This window comes from Ictalurus punctatus, chromosome 14 (assembly GCF_001660625.3).
Source record: "Ictalurus punctatus breed USDA103 chromosome 14, Coco_2.0, whole genome shotgun sequence".
Taxonomy (NCBI): Eukaryota; Metazoa; Chordata; class Actinopteri; order Siluriformes; family Ictaluridae; genus Ictalurus; species Ictalurus punctatus.
Window position 1 is genome coordinate 27,942,586 of NC_030429.2, and position 17,500 is coordinate 27,960,085.

The 17,500-nt window shown below is 39.9% G+C and overlaps 1 protein-coding gene across 2 annotated transcripts in view; it reads left to right on the forward strand.

The window, feature by feature from the left end:
- The first annotated feature begins 16,113 nt into the window (after positions 1–16,113).
- LOC108274787 (tenascin) overlaps positions 16,114–17,500 on the forward strand; it is a 44,931-nt gene continuing 43,544 nt past the window's right edge. Inside the window, exon 1 of one of the 2 annotated variants that reach the window (XM_047160004.2) lies at positions 16,114–16,265. The gene's annotated coding sequence lies outside the window, so the exon portion shown is untranslated. The remainder of the gene's footprint in view (positions 16,266–17,500) is intronic. The other variant, XM_053685784.1, reaches the window with a different exon arrangement.

Sequence of the window (17,500 nt, forward strand, 5' to 3'; positions counted from 1 at the left end):
CCTTAATACACCTAATGTAACATGAGAAGAATTCCTTTCTGCAGAAACCTGCAGCATTAATGCGTCTGTTTTCGGTTCAGAGAAAAACACGAGGAGCAAATATCGAGCAAAAAGTGATCCTTTATTCTCATCGTCATGGCTACCTGGAAACAAGCAGTGATGGGTTTAAAATGGGTTTATTAAAGAAATTAATGTCACGTATTCACTATGGTCACATATGGTCAACATGGACTTTTTGAATCTGGGCTTGCAAACATTTTGCACACAGGGACCCTTTTAACTCTAAAAACTTCAAATAAAAATAAAATACATAAATACATTTTAATAAATTACTACAGATTTCTTTTATAAACATAATCTGCTGAAAGAGTCCAAAAGCTGCTTAAGTTGATTTTCTGAGCTCCACGTTCAGATGATTAAAACCAGGCTTTTCAGGCCAGAAGATAATTCTTTAGTAGAAGTGTTCGAGACGCGGTTTTTCACCAACGTCTAGATCTTTAAACGCAAACTTCCCTTTAAACCCCAAAACAATCAGGGATAGAAAATGCGGACTGAAGAAGGGAAAAGGGTTTTTTCTTCCTTGTCGTCGAATGTAACACGTTATTTTTTAAACTGCGTGCATAATTTACTGACGTTACGAGATACTAAACTGGGGTCATGAAATCATAATGTGTGCGCAGGATGCAGGTGATTTTATCAATTCACTATTTTTATTTGTTCGTTTGACATGCTCTACAGTAAGGAGAACGTGCCCATGGTTTGAAGGATAAGCTGACTGAGTGCTCATCGGGTGATTTATCATTTTTATCCATGAAACATTTGGTTCTTGAGGAGGTGGGCATGGCCCGTCCATGTTCGTTTTGAGTTCTTATGAGAAACGGTAATAGCTACACTGTATATCACATATCGACATGATTTAACATGTTTGACATGTTACGTGATTCGTTCTCAGATTAGCGAAGCACTGTACTAGCTACATGCACTCACCAGAAGCAAAAGCGAACTCTGCTACTTCCTTCAAAGCTCTATTATTCTTCGTATCATCTCCATACAGATTTAATGAGAGCTCATATATGAGGAATAGTTCTGAATAAACTGAATAATAGGAATAATCAGAGGGCATAAATGAAGTGGAGCTGGAGCAGGAGCTAAGGACAACCAGGTAGTGATCCTGAGAAACATGGTGGAAGTCTGACGGAGACAGTGTGTGTATTCTCTACACTCAGCTGTGAACGTCATTAGTCTTTGTCATCCTCGCTCGCTTTAGGAGATACACTCCTTCCACACGTCCTTCCTTTCTCCTTCTCTATATCTGACCAAACACGGGATGTCCCATCGTCGTCATCTGTCCCACTGTTTCCACTCACACCTGCAAACACACCTATAAACTAAAGAGAAGCATCACTGCGTGGTGGAATGAAGTGTTGATGGATCATATAACCCAACATCACAGTCCAAACTATAGTAACATTCCTCAGCATGACAGTGAAATCGACCAGCAGTTTGTACCGGACCAAAACCACTCGCAGACACAGCCAGCTACAAGCAAAACGTCCAGCAATAATGTCTTCTCAAGCTCTTATGGTCATCCTCCATGAACAAAAGGAAACATTTCTTTGTTTCTCTTGGCCTCATGTTTCGTCTACTGTTCCATCAGAACCTGCCGTTAATGTTTGTTTTTATTTTTATTTTGGTGCTCGTCCATCTTTATCTTTTCCCGGAATACAAATCCTTTGTTGATCCATTTTTAGAGATGCAGCTGTGCAAGCTTTGTTGTATTATTGTGAGATGAGCTTCACTGCCTGGGTGGGAAGAACAGCCTTCCTGTCTCACATGTTCTCACAAGCTGCGGTACTCCGGACTCCTTCTCTCCGGACCTGCCTGATCCATCCTGATGGCCCCACTTCTGCTTGGAGCCTCGTTCACCTCTAAATCACTTGCTGAGTTAAGAACAGTTTATACTCAAGTCTCCATCACCGAACAATTGATAACTTCACTCTGATAGACGAAACTTAAAAGTCTAATGATGCTCACACTCACGTTCCTTTTAACACACTGAGCACTGCATGACTACACACGTAATACACACTTATAGAATGGACATTATTTATATTCGCACTATCCGGTATCACCCAGATGGGGATGGGTTCCTTTTTCAGTCCTGGGTTCCTCTCAAGGTTTCTACCTCATGGAGTTTTTCCTTGCCACCGTCGCCTCCGCTGGATCAATAGGGATAAATTCACATTTTTATTTTATATCTGGATTTGTATAAAGCTGCTTTCTGACAATGTCCGTTGTTAAAAGCGCTAAAGAAATCAAATTGAACTGAATTGAAATTAAAACTAGATCTGAAGCTGTCTGACGAAGTAGTGGAGACTTTGTCGGAAATGCTGGACTCAAAGTCCCAGAATGCAATGCAGCTCTAAGATGCTGAGGTACAGAATGGGCTCGGCTCAGCTAGTTGGCAGGCGTGATGGTGTTGATGGTGGTATTAGCATGAATGCTGTTTGAGCAGCGTGTGTAAATGATGAGGTGAGAGAGCCGGACAGACTGATGGACTAAAGCGCCGCTGCATCGCTCTCTTTACGTTAAAATAATGTGAGGGCTAAATTGTACTAGGAAAACTGTGGATTTGAATGATAGCAGCCAATCACGGATATCTGTTCATTTTTACAAATTCACCGACTGTTACAAAGCACTGACGCTGGAGACTCCTTATATAAAAGGTCAATCTCCTAGCCGAAAACTTCATATATACAATTAAACACATTGTTCTTGGTTAAATAACAATTTAATGTTTAATCTTTTAACTTATTAAAGTATACATCTCTGTTAACATTACTGTAGAATAGTTTTAGATATGATAATAATAAAAATCGCATTTCTCTCTAAAGTGAATCATTGTAGAACTCGGTCGAACTAGAGGTTGGGTATCTACGCAGCCCACAAACGAAAATGTCTCTATCAGATGTCACGTCAATGCCAGAATCGGCGTCACACAATCACACAAAATGCAAGACAGCCTACAAGGATGGCAGCTGCAAACCACAACTCCCAGCCTGCTTTGCAACCTACAGAAATGGCCACCACAGCCTCTGTCATGTTCTTAGTAGCCATCATTCTAATCACACACACCTGGACTCAATCATGAACAGTTTATATTCTCACTCAAACCCACAGTTCTCTGTGAAGTAGTCACTCAGTGTACTCTTCATGTTACCAAGCCTTGTATCCTGTGAGTTGTTTACCGCTCAGACTTTTGTTTGTAACATTGGTTTCAGGATTGTGGCTGCATCCCAAATGTTTCTTACAATAATAAATTTTGTGCTAAATGAAAACTAATTCATGTTAAGTTTGTGATCCTTTGTAGAAAAGAGAATGTCTGAGAATGTTAGCCTGCAGGCAAATAAACTCCTAGCTAATGGGCTAATTAGCATATGAGATCAGAATTGCATTTTCAATTCAATTCTATTCAATTTTATTTGTACAGCACTTTTTACAGTGGACATTGTCTCAAAGCAGCTTTACAGAAACATGTAAACACAGGATACAGATTTGAAAGGTGTGAATTTATCCTAATTGAGCGAGTCAGTGGTGACGGTGGTGAGGAAAAACTCCCTAAGATGTTTTAAGAGGAAGAAACCTTGAGAGGAACCCGACTCAGAAGGAACCCATCCTCATCTGGGTAACAACAGCTAGTGTGAAAAAGTTCATTATGGATTCATATGAAGTCTGTATGGCGTTAGGAGCAGCCGTAGTCCCAGCAGTCTGGAGTTGGAGTAGATGAGAGCTCCATCCAGAGGTAGGACATCCGAATTTTCCATTGGTTTTAGAGCGTAGTGTCAGCCGTGATACCGAGGGAGGGTTAAGGGTGCTTCAGTGGCAGCTTGGTGGTGCCGGGGACCTTCTGATCAGTAACCCAGAGCCTTATCCAGAGAACTAGAGCAGCACTGCCCTTCAACCACCACAACACAATCAGATTAGAGTATTTGAGACAGAACCTTAAAATGGCCGCCATTCGTTTATTAATAACACCGCTGACACGAGTTCTGGCTTTGAAAAAGGAAGATTAAGTGTCCGTGCAACACAAACAGCATGCTGTGAGCATTTGAACATTACACTGCGAGGAAGAGTGTGATGCTGTGTCAGGCGTTAATCCAGTCCGTCATAAAGAGGGGTCTCTCTGCTCCACCAACACCAGGCCAGATGTTTTTCAACGATGGGTTTCACAGCTGCACAGAAATATGCATTGCTAATATAACACAGCTATACACACATGCTAGAAAGGAGGCTGCCGCTGAAAAACAGGAGCTCACTGTAAACAGGAGCCATATGGAATCTGTGTAGTAATAAATAATAATGTTAACAAGTCTAACATCAACTATTATTCTATGTAACTTTACCTTGCTTTCACATTTCTTATTATTATTATTACTATTAGTAGTAGTAGTATATTTTCTTAATGATTGTTATTGCCTTATTCTATTATTAATTAGTGTAGTATTTTATTTATTTTGTATTACCTTTTATTTCAAGGTTTCACTGTATATTGTATCACAATATACAGTAAAGCACTTTGAACTAGAGTTGAAAGATGCTAAATAAATCAAGTGGTTACTACTACTACTATATTACACACAGATAATTGGATTGCAATTGTCAAACAACAAAATGTTACATTTAATTTAACATTCAGAAGCATGTGGAATTATGTTGTTACTAGTGGTTTCCGGGTCTGTAGTCGATTTAATTTCTTGTCTTTTATGAGTTTGACCTTTTGGTGTTGTTATATGCATGTGCCTCTGTTAACCCTTTAAGACCAGAACTAAACACGTTCCCATGTTAGACATGTCACCACTTTTTGTTCGGACTGCAAGACGTCTTCTGTTTTATTATTTGTCATATTAGCAGTAATATTTCGACATGAGGGGAATCAGAGACTGTAAGGCATTGAAGTTGCAATTTTGTCAGAAAGCTACAGTATCCTGATCACTACTCAGGTAAAAATGTTGAGTAGTGAAATCCTGCTCTGTTCATTAGAAATATTGTCCTACTGACACAAAATCATGATAAAATCTATACAGAAACAGAGTTTGCGGTTTGTGGAGGATTTCATGGCCAATGTTGGCACTTCTGCAGGGCCACCAGGCAGCACTGCTCCGAATGCCGTGCCATGGATCCACAGAGCCACAGAGTTGTACAATCACCACAAAACACAGACATATCACGTAGGGTGCCAAGCTGTACCAAGAACACTCAGATGGATGGCGCCAAGCATTTGTTAAATGAGCAGAGCAGAGCAAACTTTCCGGCCTTCAATGAAAGCTATAAACATGTTAGAAGTGATCAGGCACTGCACTCAGTCTACAGCATCAAACATGGAACATCAAGGCCAGGAGACATCCACTCAAGTTTGGTTTGGAGCTCCGCCACAACCAGCAACCACTGGACAACTATGATGAATGAACAAAATTAAGACATTAAGAAAATAAGACAAAAACAGACACAACAACTGACATAAGAAGGAAAAACAAAATAAAAATAGAAGGATAGAGGGAAAGAAAAGGCTCTAGTGAGAAGTGACAGCAGTAACGTTCACAGCATGATCTCAACTTGATAGAATTCAAATTGTATTACAAATTGTTTATCCAGCCCTAAACATCGGTTCAGTCCCAATCTCTCTCTCTCAGTGCCAGATTCTGACCCAGTCCCAATCTCTGTCTCAGTCCCAGACCCTGACCCAGTCCCAATCTCTGTCTCAGTCCCAGACCCTGACCCAGTCCCTAACTGTGTCTCAGTCCCAGACCCTGATCCTGTTTCAATCTCTGTCTCAGTCCCAGACCCTGTCCCTAACTCTGTCTCAGACCCTGACCCTGACCCTGACCCAATATTCGTCCCATACCCTGACCCTGTCCCAATCTCAGTCCCAGTCCCAGGCCATGATCGTTTTCCAATCTCTGTCTCAGTCCCAGATCCTCACCTAGTCACTAACTATATCTCAGACCTAGTTCCAATCTCTTAGCTGCTGGCCTTGATCTCTTTGTGTTCTGATCTGATCCCAATCCCTGTCTCAGTCCCAGGCTCTGACCCACTACCATTTATGTATTACTGATCCATTAACTCAGTTCCAGTCGCTGTCTAAGACTCGTGCCCTGATCCTTACACTGTCTTACCCATTCGCTGATCCCTCATCTGTCTCAGTCTTGGTTACTGATCCAGTCTCTGTCTGGAGCTCAGATGAAGGGACTAATGTAATACCATCCTGTGTGTATTTACCTATATGTTTGTCTTGTGCTTTGTGTATGTATACACAATTCTAAAATGTGTTTAGTTCCTGTCCTATATCTTTGGTCCCTAGTTCATGTTCCTTTCATAGTAAATCCTGTCAGAAGTGTTTTCTGGATCTGTCTTTGGCCTGCCTGTTTCAGGTAAATCTTATCATTCACTCTGGTTGACTCTGTCATCTTCCCCTTTAACAAATCCATTCATTTCGACAGAAATGATGGATTCCTGGCAGCATTTTTTACTGACAGCTGTACGTAATCACACAGAAACCCTCTACCCACACACTTACTTTTTCCGTTCTGCAAAATGACTTTTAATTCTCTAATGTTTCCTCTAATGTTTCCTCCCACCTGCACTCCTCCGTCCTCGTCATTTTCGGGATTTCGGGAATCCTCTGCTTGTTATTTTCTCAATGGTGATCATTCACATGTTCCTCCAACTCACAATAGCTGCTGATGTCATGGGCAAAGCTGACCTAGAAAAACCCACTCTCAACCTTTAGATCCTCTCTGCTTAGCTAATGGGCCTCATATCATTCAGGCTAAAGATGGTGGCTTTCAATCTCTATAGTTGTGCAGGGTTTCATGGGTGTATGACTTTATAGATGGTGTTGTGTCATTCTGTCTGGGAAGCAAGGGTCATAGCATAAATCATATTTGACTGGACACCAGATTTGCAATTTTGATGCAAATAAGCAATATACAACAAAGCCAAACAATTAGTGTCAGGGTGAATAACACAAAAATATTTTTTACAAAATAAATAGTTACCATCCCTGTTGCAAACAACACAAATAAAGCATACAAGATTTCCCCTTTCTTGCTATCTAAACCAAAACAGGAGAACAGCACGATTCCCAAAATAAATGGCATCCCTGTAGTTTCCAGGCAGCTACAAAGGGCACAGTTCTCTCCTATTACAGTGTGAAACTATCATCTCTGATAGTTATATGTAGAAAACAGCTGATAAAATGTATATTATAGGCTACTGTAGAGCTTATATACAGTACATAATTCACAAAGCTTGAACAAAGTTGGCATGTAGCAGAAAATCAAGTACAAGCTAGCATCACACTGTATTATAAAAAGTTCAAAGAGGAGTACAGAGCAAAGAATTAATAAAAACCAAAAATGTGTGGAATTGACTGGCTGAAAACAACCTTGCACAGTGATCAGACACATTAATTATCATTTTCAAACCAATACCAATGCCTGAATGAAAAAGCAAAGCCTTCTTGCATTAAAACTGCTGATTTAGGAAGATGTTTTCACTTAAGTGTTATGATGACTATGACGACATTGGCAATTAAAAGGTCATTTCACTTTGAGTGACTCATACGAGCCTCGGTTTAATCATAACACTGAGGCAGGGATTTATAAAGAGCAGACTGGGTCAAAAAAATGACATTCTTGCAGTCTGACTGCTGATTTAGGACCGGTTTCTGGCTTTAATGACATGATGACTATGATGGCATTGGTGATTAAGAGGTGCACAGGTCTTGGTATGATCATAAGATACTCAGGAAGGGATTTATAAAGGGCAGACTGGGCCTTACTAGTGTAGCATATTTTGGTAATCAAGTGTGTTGGGATGATGGTGCAGAGTGATGAGACTCTGTACAGTGCTGATGTTTTTCTCTTCATCCAGACTGCTTTATTTTCCACTCTTTTATTACAAGAGCAAGACCATCTGGGCTTTCAGAAATGCACTAAAGAAGAAAAACCATCTATGTCTTGTAAAGTTAGGCTTTGTCAACCGTTTCTCTCATTCATAGTCGCTCTCTCTCTCTCTCTCTCTCTCTCTCTCTCTCTCTCTCTCTCTCTCTCTCTCTCTCTCTCTGAGGAGTGATAGCCCACGTTTCTTGATGTTCTTCCAGTCCTCGTTTTGCCTTATGAAAATGGACAAACCAGAGTCTTTCGTCTCTTCCTCCACGGTGTGTCCTGTTCGTATGGATGACCGGAGCAGATCTTCTGCAGCTTTGAGAACCTCATACAATGATTAGTTCTATGATAGATCACAATATTTAATGTGCACATTATTAATATTTCGTGCACATCAAAAATTGGTCTTTTTCTCTCTCAGGCAGGATTTGAGGTCTGAACATATCATCTGTCTTATTCAAAAGGTGTCATGAGGACAACAATCTTCTACTAGACAAGTCTGAAGGCAGCACGACACCAGTCCTTCCCTGCAAAGGATATTGGGATTGCTATTGTGAATTTATGGGTTACCTGTTGGATTATAATCCGATTTCTATGGGGTTCCTGTATAAACGGGTGTCTACTTGGTTCCGACAGTAAATATTTACGTCAGGGATGAGATGATAAATGGAACGTTGCTTGTGAGAGAAGAAGACGGATTCATTCTGTTTTTTTTATTTAGCCTGAAACTGTAAAACTGCTATGCATGCTAACCCAACTGCTACTGCGGTTAGCAACATGACCAAACCAAACACAACAGCGGCCAAACATTGTGTAAGAAAACATAGCAGATGGTTGTTACATCACAAACGCCCCCATCGAGTGTTTCGCCCGTTTCCTCAGGAAAAACTCCAGAGCTGTAATTCAGAGGGCATTTATAGAGAGTGTGATTTACTGACATCCATAACACTGTAGGTGCGTTGAGGGACGTGATGTAACGCAGTGGATACACTTTATCACCGCTTATCCCCTTGAGGATGACGTCATTACAGGGACTATGTGTGAGGCTACAGAAACAAGCATACGCTGAAATAGGCTACAGAATGTCTTGGAATGCTAATGATGCTAATAATTGGGCTTATTGTGCGCCAGAATCCTTTATGAAGATGTCACTTTAGTGTTAGTGTTTGTTCATTTCGGTCTAACTGTTACTAGCAATAAAAACAAAACAATAAAAACATTAAACTGTGTTAGTAACAATGTGTCCAACTATAATTCTTCAAGGCTAAGGCTAATAAGCAAGCACTAATAGTTTCCAATGAGCTGGGCCTAGCAGAGCATTTTCTAATGCTAAAAACCTGGTGAAGTATGTTAATTCTTCCTTTCATTATGTTGAGTTACAATTACAAATGCAACCAATGGCTGACATTTTCCACTGGAGTGAGTGACTTGCTCAAGGGTGCGGCGTGTTATCCTTTAGCCACTAGCAATCCTCTTGGCCAAGCTTCCTGACCACTGAAACCACCAGCTGTCATTTTTCATTCAATCTACTGTTTTGCATTTAACAGTAAATTTCATGTTTAATAAAAAAAAAAAAAAAAAAGTGGTCAATTATTTGAAGCATGAAAAAGTATTAGTCATGATGAAGGCTTTGTAGGACACATACATAATGAAGAAGGAGTTCTGGGCAGGTTCTAGACTGTCAAGATATGTGTTGTCTAGAATTGGTTTCCTATCATCACATATCAGAACTATATATAAATTTTAAAAAAGTCAATAGGCCACACCCACAAGTGACAATGCTAGAGTAGCACCAGTGACCTGTAGCCTGCTAGTATGAATACAGAGTTAGGAGTGAATCTCTAGTAGGCCTATATAGATAGAATATATATACAGTATATATTTTATATTCACCCCAAACCGAGATAAATCATGCAAGATCTTTTTCCACTTTTAATGGTGAAGTCACTTTGTGGGAGTTTAATATGGAAATAATAATAATAATAATAATAATAATTCCTTAGATTTGTATAGCTCTTTTCTAGGCATTCAGCGTGCTTTACATGGTGTGTGTGTGTGGGGGGGGGGGGGGGGGATTGATGCAATGGCAGCCAGAACTCCCACTACACACCAGCTATTAATGGAGAGGAGAGAGTGATGTAGGGAAGGATGGGGATTATTAGGGGGCCATGATGGAGAAGGGCCAATGGGGGGAATTTCTCCAGGACACGGAGAGTCAGGACCTCGGTTTAATGTCTCATTCGAAAGACAGTGCTGTTTTTACAGTATAGTGTCCCCTTCACTCTACTGGGGCCTTACGACCCACACAGACCACAGGGTGAGCGCTCCCTGCTGGCCTCACTAATACCACTTCCAGCACCAACCTTTTCCTGAGGAGGTCTCCCATCCAGGTACTGACTAGGCTCAACCCTGCTTAGCTTCAGTGGGACACCAGGCGAGAGCTGCAGGGAGATATGACTCTGAAATGACACGAACACACACTGCTGAGTATTAACAAGGCACATCCTAATATTTGTATATATTATATTATATTATGTACCATGATACATGCAATAAGTAATCACCTCAGCTAAATAATCACCTCGGTGAAACACAGGAATCTACAGAATGGCGTCTGACGGGAATGTTGACAGCTTCCCTTCTGGATAAATACTGACAGTATAAATTTATTATATGTTTAAATTATAGAATGTCTGCAGAAACAATTCAAGATCACCATCAGCTGCTAATACACTGAGTTAAACTCTTTACAAAACACACACATGCAGTGATAATGTGTGAGCCAAGCTTCTGTCCAAAGTGTGTTCAATCCATCAGTCTGTGTGTGTGTGTGTGTTTGTGTGAGAGAGAGAGAGAGAGAGAGAGAGAAAATGGGAAGAGGTCTGATGTTTTATCAAATGTGCGGTTTTATAAACGTTCTGAAGCTAAGTTGTGTGATATTGCGCTAGCCTGGTGACACCACTAAAACGAAAGGAAGGAGTCTCCAGTGCCAGCGCTTTGTAACAGTCAGAGATAAAGCTGTAACCTTCAGACATATTCAGGACACAGGAGTTTACTTCTTTGTGTTTTCTTGGTTTTATTTATTTTTGGTCATCGAGAGAAGAGAGAGAGGGCTGGTGATGGAATAACTGTTTATAGCTGCTATAATGTAAGTGACATATAAAGAGTAAGTTAATATAACGGGACTAACTTGTCTCTTCTACAAATCTATCTACAGATGGATTAAAGTATGACATGTTGTTCTTTTAAATGTAATCATTGGCTAATTGCTGTGGTATAAGAGGAATAAAACACTTGGGCACGTTCTGTTAGAGGAAAATAATCAACTTCAGGGTGGTTACTGTAACTCCGCTTCATCACACCATCACTCAGTATTTTACTGTAACACACACACACACACACACACACACACACACACACACACACACACACACACACACACACACACACACACACACACACACACACATAATAATGGAAGAAATCTGTGCATGTGAGTCAAAGCACAGTCTGAAATTTCATTTTATTAGTTTTGAAAAAACTCCAAGTCTAGAGCTTTGTACGCTTTATAGTCGTTACCTTTAACAGCAACGCTACCTGTCCTTCCAAAGAAAGCACCCGGATTTGCCGCTTCGCTGTGCAGCAGAAATAACGTAAACTTTCTGGCTCACAATCGACATCAGACAACAATGTAAAAATATCAGTGTGATATAAAAATATGAAAACTGATGAATAAGGACCGCACAGAAAGACACTGATATATAATACACACAGCACAGAGCCCAGACGAGTCCAAGGGGAAAATAAGAAAACAAGAAGCCTTCAAATTGTTGTGCTTTAAAGAGCCGGTCCCAGACACTCCGGGCCCTGATTGGCTGGAGGAAGATGAGATGTTAGAGATGATAGACAGCTCCACCTCCTCCTCTCCAAGACTTCAGGGAAAGAAAAAAACAGAGAGAAAAACTAAACACATGGAGTGATTTAAGAAATCAGGGTCGCCATGACGACCAGAAAATCAGTAGCGCCTTTGGGATTAATGGATATGTTTTGTATTAGGTTATGTGAAACAATCTGTCAGAACGCGAGAGCTAATGACTCTTAATGATCTTACGTAATTATTCACTAAGCTAAAAATGCACCGTGGATCCTCACCATCTTCGACGAGCTGCTTCAGGGTCTGGAATGGGAACTCCACAGAGTCCGACCACAAGCCCTCAGCATCACCCCCTTCCCCACACACCCCATCCACCCCAGTCTGTTTACTCTGATACACCTGGAGCACAGGTAATTATTCAGTAACACACAACTAGACTGAGGGACAAACTCTACGCTCGAGCTGTCAGGCTCCTGGCTCTCGTTCACACACACACACACACACACACACACACACACACACACACACACACACACACACACACTGGCCTTTACCCGTTACTCCTACTGCCCTGGAACAGTTATAATACTCTAAAGTAGCTTACTGTGACTACTTAACCAAGATTGTGCATTGTATATGCATATACATATACAGTAATGATTGGAATGTGCAATCGGGACATTATACACAGACTGTAACTACAATGATCCACCTCCATCTGTCAGCACTACAGTCTGCACTGTCGGGAAAATACAGGAGTATTTGTATGTTGTTGTTACTACTTATTATTTTGTCATATTATTATTGATATACTTGAATACTTTGCTTCTTTCTTAATCACATTTCCAAAAAAAAATACTTTTTACTCTTTACAATAAAGTTCTCATTACAAATATCGAAGGTCTCTTCCTCCCGTCTGCTCCAGCCCGTGCCTGTACGCTACACGTCAATCACACAGTTACACACAGTCTCGTTGTTGTTGCACATCTCAATATAACTGCACAGTTCACTAGATGCTGCTATTTAAAATCTTTATTGAAGCACTCAGAGGGTAGCAGCTGGCTCTCAGAGTGCAGGACATTTTCTGTGCTCCTCTGAGTGAAGTGCATTCGTAACTATTAAGAATCCTGAATGAGTTAGTCATCTGCTGTGAGCTTCTCGTGCTGCACGTGTCCGTGTGGATCTGATGGTGAATAATCCACCGAACTGCAGTGTGGAAGTGCAGGATGAGCGCCCGGTCCTCTCTCAGTAAAAAGGCTTGTATTAAGGCTCGTATAAAATGAGGTGACTCCATCTAATTGAATAAGCGTGCTGTGACACAGAGGTTTTGCTACTTTTTTACTAGCGTTAACCAAGTATATTTATCCAAGTTAGCCTGTTTTCTTTGCTAATGCTGGTTGGATTAGCATTGAAACTAGCATCTAAGATAATTACTTACGCAGCAAGTCACATTCTACATAACGGCAAAAACTTACGAAACGGTGCAGTTGCTTGGAAACGAACAAAACGGTTTTACATAAGAAATAAAAACGACTTTTCACGTGAAAACATCACGTTAACTGAATTTCATGAGTTATAATATTTACTGTTCACTTGTTAATACATTTAGAAGTAGCAACGTTTCGACTTTCACTTCGGTACATTTTGGGCTTTTAACTGAGGAAGAGTTGGACACATTTTCTACACTTTCACACAACAAATGATTTCTGAGGCATTAAAGAAGCTGATATAAGATCTGACAATCCGATCTTAATAAAACACAGACATGTGGAGAATATGCTAATTTGTATAAAATTGTACAATTAGTATGATGTGTGGTTTCCATATATATATATATATATATATACACACACACACACACACACATGTACTGTATACAGTACTGTGGAAAAGTCAAGAAAACATGCTGTAGAGCAAAGATGCTTTCAAAAATAAACAATATAAATAAATTAAATTAAAGGTTTCTACATAACAAAAAATAGTATAAAGAGCAGTAGAGAGTAATAAATTGAACAAAGTCAGTATGTGGTAGATAGATGCTACAGCAGCATAAAGAATAACAATAAAAGTGAAGTTGCAGCCCGACAAAAACACACTGAATAATAAAGAAAGATATGGACAATATCAATAAAAACAACCCTTTACTTTAAAATGTAAAAATAAATAAATAAATAAGATTAGTCCTGGGTAGAATTAGTGCGGTTTTATTAGGAAATGAGCTGTAAGTGTTATTGAGCATGTTGCAGAACCAGACACGGTTCTTCTGGAGACTCTGACTCTCTCACTCGCTTCTGAAAAGTGTCTCTTACGTAATACGCTGCTTTCTTTACTGACATACAAACATTTATAATTTTGTGCTGGAAAACGAATGTTTATAAATCTGAAATGTTTTTGTACCGACTCCATAATATAGAAGTCATAAAATAAACACCTATAACAAAGTTTGAACTAAAAAAGACTTCAGTGCTGTACTTGTAGTTGCAGTCAAAATGATGCAGCCCCCAGTGCAGATCAGGTTTATTGTCAAAATGTTCAGACTTTCAGCTGTTTGTGATGAACAAATCAAACTAAAGCGATTGAAATAGTTCAACACAACGAATGCTTCTAGTGTTTTCCACAAATTCAACTGAAAATGCATCTTATAATGACTTCTCCAGTCTTACAATTATTCACCCCCTTCATGGCGAGCATCTTTAGTACTCAGTAGAGCTCCTATTGCTATTATGACCTGCTGTAAATGAGATGCAGAGCTTCTGCAGCGTTCTTGAGGAATCTTCTCCTGTTCCTCATGAGCACTGGCCTCCAGGTCAGTAATATTCTTGGGTTTGCGTGCTGCAACCTCCTTCTTCACATCCCACCAGAGATGTTCTATGGGGTTGAAGTCAGGTGACAGTGATGGCCCTGTAGAATCTTCCAGGACGACTTCTGCACCCAAGCCTTGGTGGAGGTATGTTTTAAGGTATGTTTGGGATGATTGTCCTGTTGGAAGGTCTGATGACGCCCAAGCTTCAGCTTCCTCACAGACAGCATGAGGTTTTCTCCTGGGGTTTCCTGATACTTCACTGAATCCATCTCGCCTTCCACACGCTGCACGTTTCCAGTGCCAGAGGATGTAAAGCAGCCGCAGAGCATCACCGAGCCTCCACCATGCTCGACTGTGGACAGAGTGTTCTTTCTTCATTCTTCTTCCTCCAGACATACCGCTGATCCATCGTGCTGAAACGTTCCAGTTTAGTCTCATCGCTCCACAGAACACAATCCCAAACCTTCTGTGGATTATTTATGTGATTCTGAGAGACTTTTCTTGTGCTTTTGGGTCAGTAGCGGTGAACGTCTTGGAGTTCTGGCATGGATACCTTCTGCGTTTAGTACACACCTTACTGTGCTCACTGAAACCTCAGAGCCTGTTACACCGAGTCTCGCTGCAGGTCTTTTACAGTCACTCGAGGGTTTTTCACCACCTGCCTTCTCACAAATCTGCTTGCAGCCGTTTATATCTTCCTTTTTCTGCCCCGTCCAGGTATTTCATACATTTTCTACCCCTAGCCAGTTCAGGTATTTCATGTGTTCCAGCTCAAGCACACCTGCTGCAACTAATGAAACCCTTGATGAGTTTAGCATCAGGTGTGCTCGAGACAACACCTGTTCTGCATATCTGTGTGTTGTGAGGGATTCTATTCAGGGGGGTGAATAATTTTGAAACTGGAGAAATCATTATAAGTCGCATTTTCAGTTGAATTTGTGGAAACCACTTGAAGCATTCGTTGTGTTGAACTATTTCACCTGCTTTTATTTGATCTGTTCATCGCAAACAGCTGAAAGTCTGAACATTTTGACAATAAACTTGATTTGCACTGGAGTTGAATAATTTTGATTGCAACTGCATATATTCCTCATCATCAGTCTCAAACAGTGCATCTTGTATTCAGACCCCAGGCTATTGTCTCCATGGTGCATTGTGGGATTTCCTCAGTTCACTGGCCGTTCTGCACTAGGGGATGAACTGGGCGTGAATTTGGACTTTACATGAATGTGCATAATTTTAGTCAAATCAAAGACTTGTGTGAAAGAGTGTGTTCATGGAGACGATGAGGACGGACGAAGAGGTCAGAGATGTATTTGACTCAGAACATGAAAAATTGTATGTTTTCAGTTGGAATCCAACGCCCAGTGGGGACCTGTAAACCCTCGCAGAGTTACATCACAGAGAGAGAGAGAGACAGACAGGGGGAGGACAAATTCTTCAAGTATGAGAAAACTTTACAGCTTCCCTCCTCTCTCTCTCTCTCTCTCTCTCTCTCTCTTTCTCTCTCATTCCCTTCTTCCCTCCTCTCACTCTTCTCGGTCAGTCCATCAGTACTCTCTCAGACTGGACAGAAGAAGAGAGAGAGAGAGAGAGAGAGAGGTGAAGGAGTGACAGACTGAGAGCATCCCTCTCTTCTCAGGTAAGCCTGAAAATCCCATAATATTCTAAAAGCTGTATGTTGTTACCATAGCGACCTGTGGCCTGTGAGGTGATTATATATATTGAGCTGTAATAAATAAAGGAGAGGTGTGAAGACAGAAGAGAGAGGTGTTGGTTTTGTCCTGCACCTGAGTGCTGGATCTTCACTCTCACTGCGTCTGTCTTCATTTATTCCTTTCATTCTTCTACTCCGGCGATAATGAGATCTCTGCAGCGTCCTCTTTACTCCACATGTAGACCAGTGAAGTCCGGCTCGGTCTTTACTTTTTTGGTTTTTGCTTTGTTAAGAGCTCACAGAGTTAACGAGTGTGTAACAGAGCGTTATACAGAGTTATACAAACTGCATGTCATTACTCACAAAGGGACAAGAAAGTGAGAAAATAAATGAATAAATAAGTAAACAAATACATTAACTAATAAAACCATTGGCTCGGAAAAGTTATAAAAATAATTAATAATAATAAAGTAATAATAGTGCAGATTATTTATGTTAAATATTTATAAATCATTATCCATTTGATATATTTATTTACTGGCATATCATTTATTTAGTTAGTTAGTTAGTTACTTAGTTAGTTAGTGTCTTTATTTATAAAATGCCTTTCTATTATCCTGTTTTTAAAAGTACTATCCTTCAGAAATAAGAAAGAAAGAAAGAAAGAAAGAAAGAAGTCTTTAACACAGAGTTCCTGTGCATCAGGGAGGAATTAACAGGTTGTTGTTGTTTTTTAAGAAAAGAACAATATTTGTAAAATGTTGTGAATGAAAATGATTGAATGTTTAGAAATGTAGTTTCTTGTTTAGTTCATCACTAATTTTAGTTTATTTTTAATTTCATGAAAAGACATTCAATAAAACCTCATTTATTTGGCATGATGCGATTTTTATTTTTTTATTTTCGCCATGATGCGTACATGCAGCTGAATGTTGTTGTTTTAGCCATGTTCAGTTCTGTGCTATTAAATAATGAATTGTGTTTAAAAGATAAATGGTGATGCAGCCTGTTGATGAATGATTTAAAACACAGCAGCGTATTTAAATCTCATTTTTGTTTTGCACTGATTAAATAACATCACTGTTTATCACTCATTTTTAAAATTGGCATAGGTTTACATTAATGTATTATTTATTTCATTTATGTACAAATGTTTTTATTTATATCGTTATTTCTTATTATTCTTATTCAATTAAGTATAATTTAGTATTGATTCATTA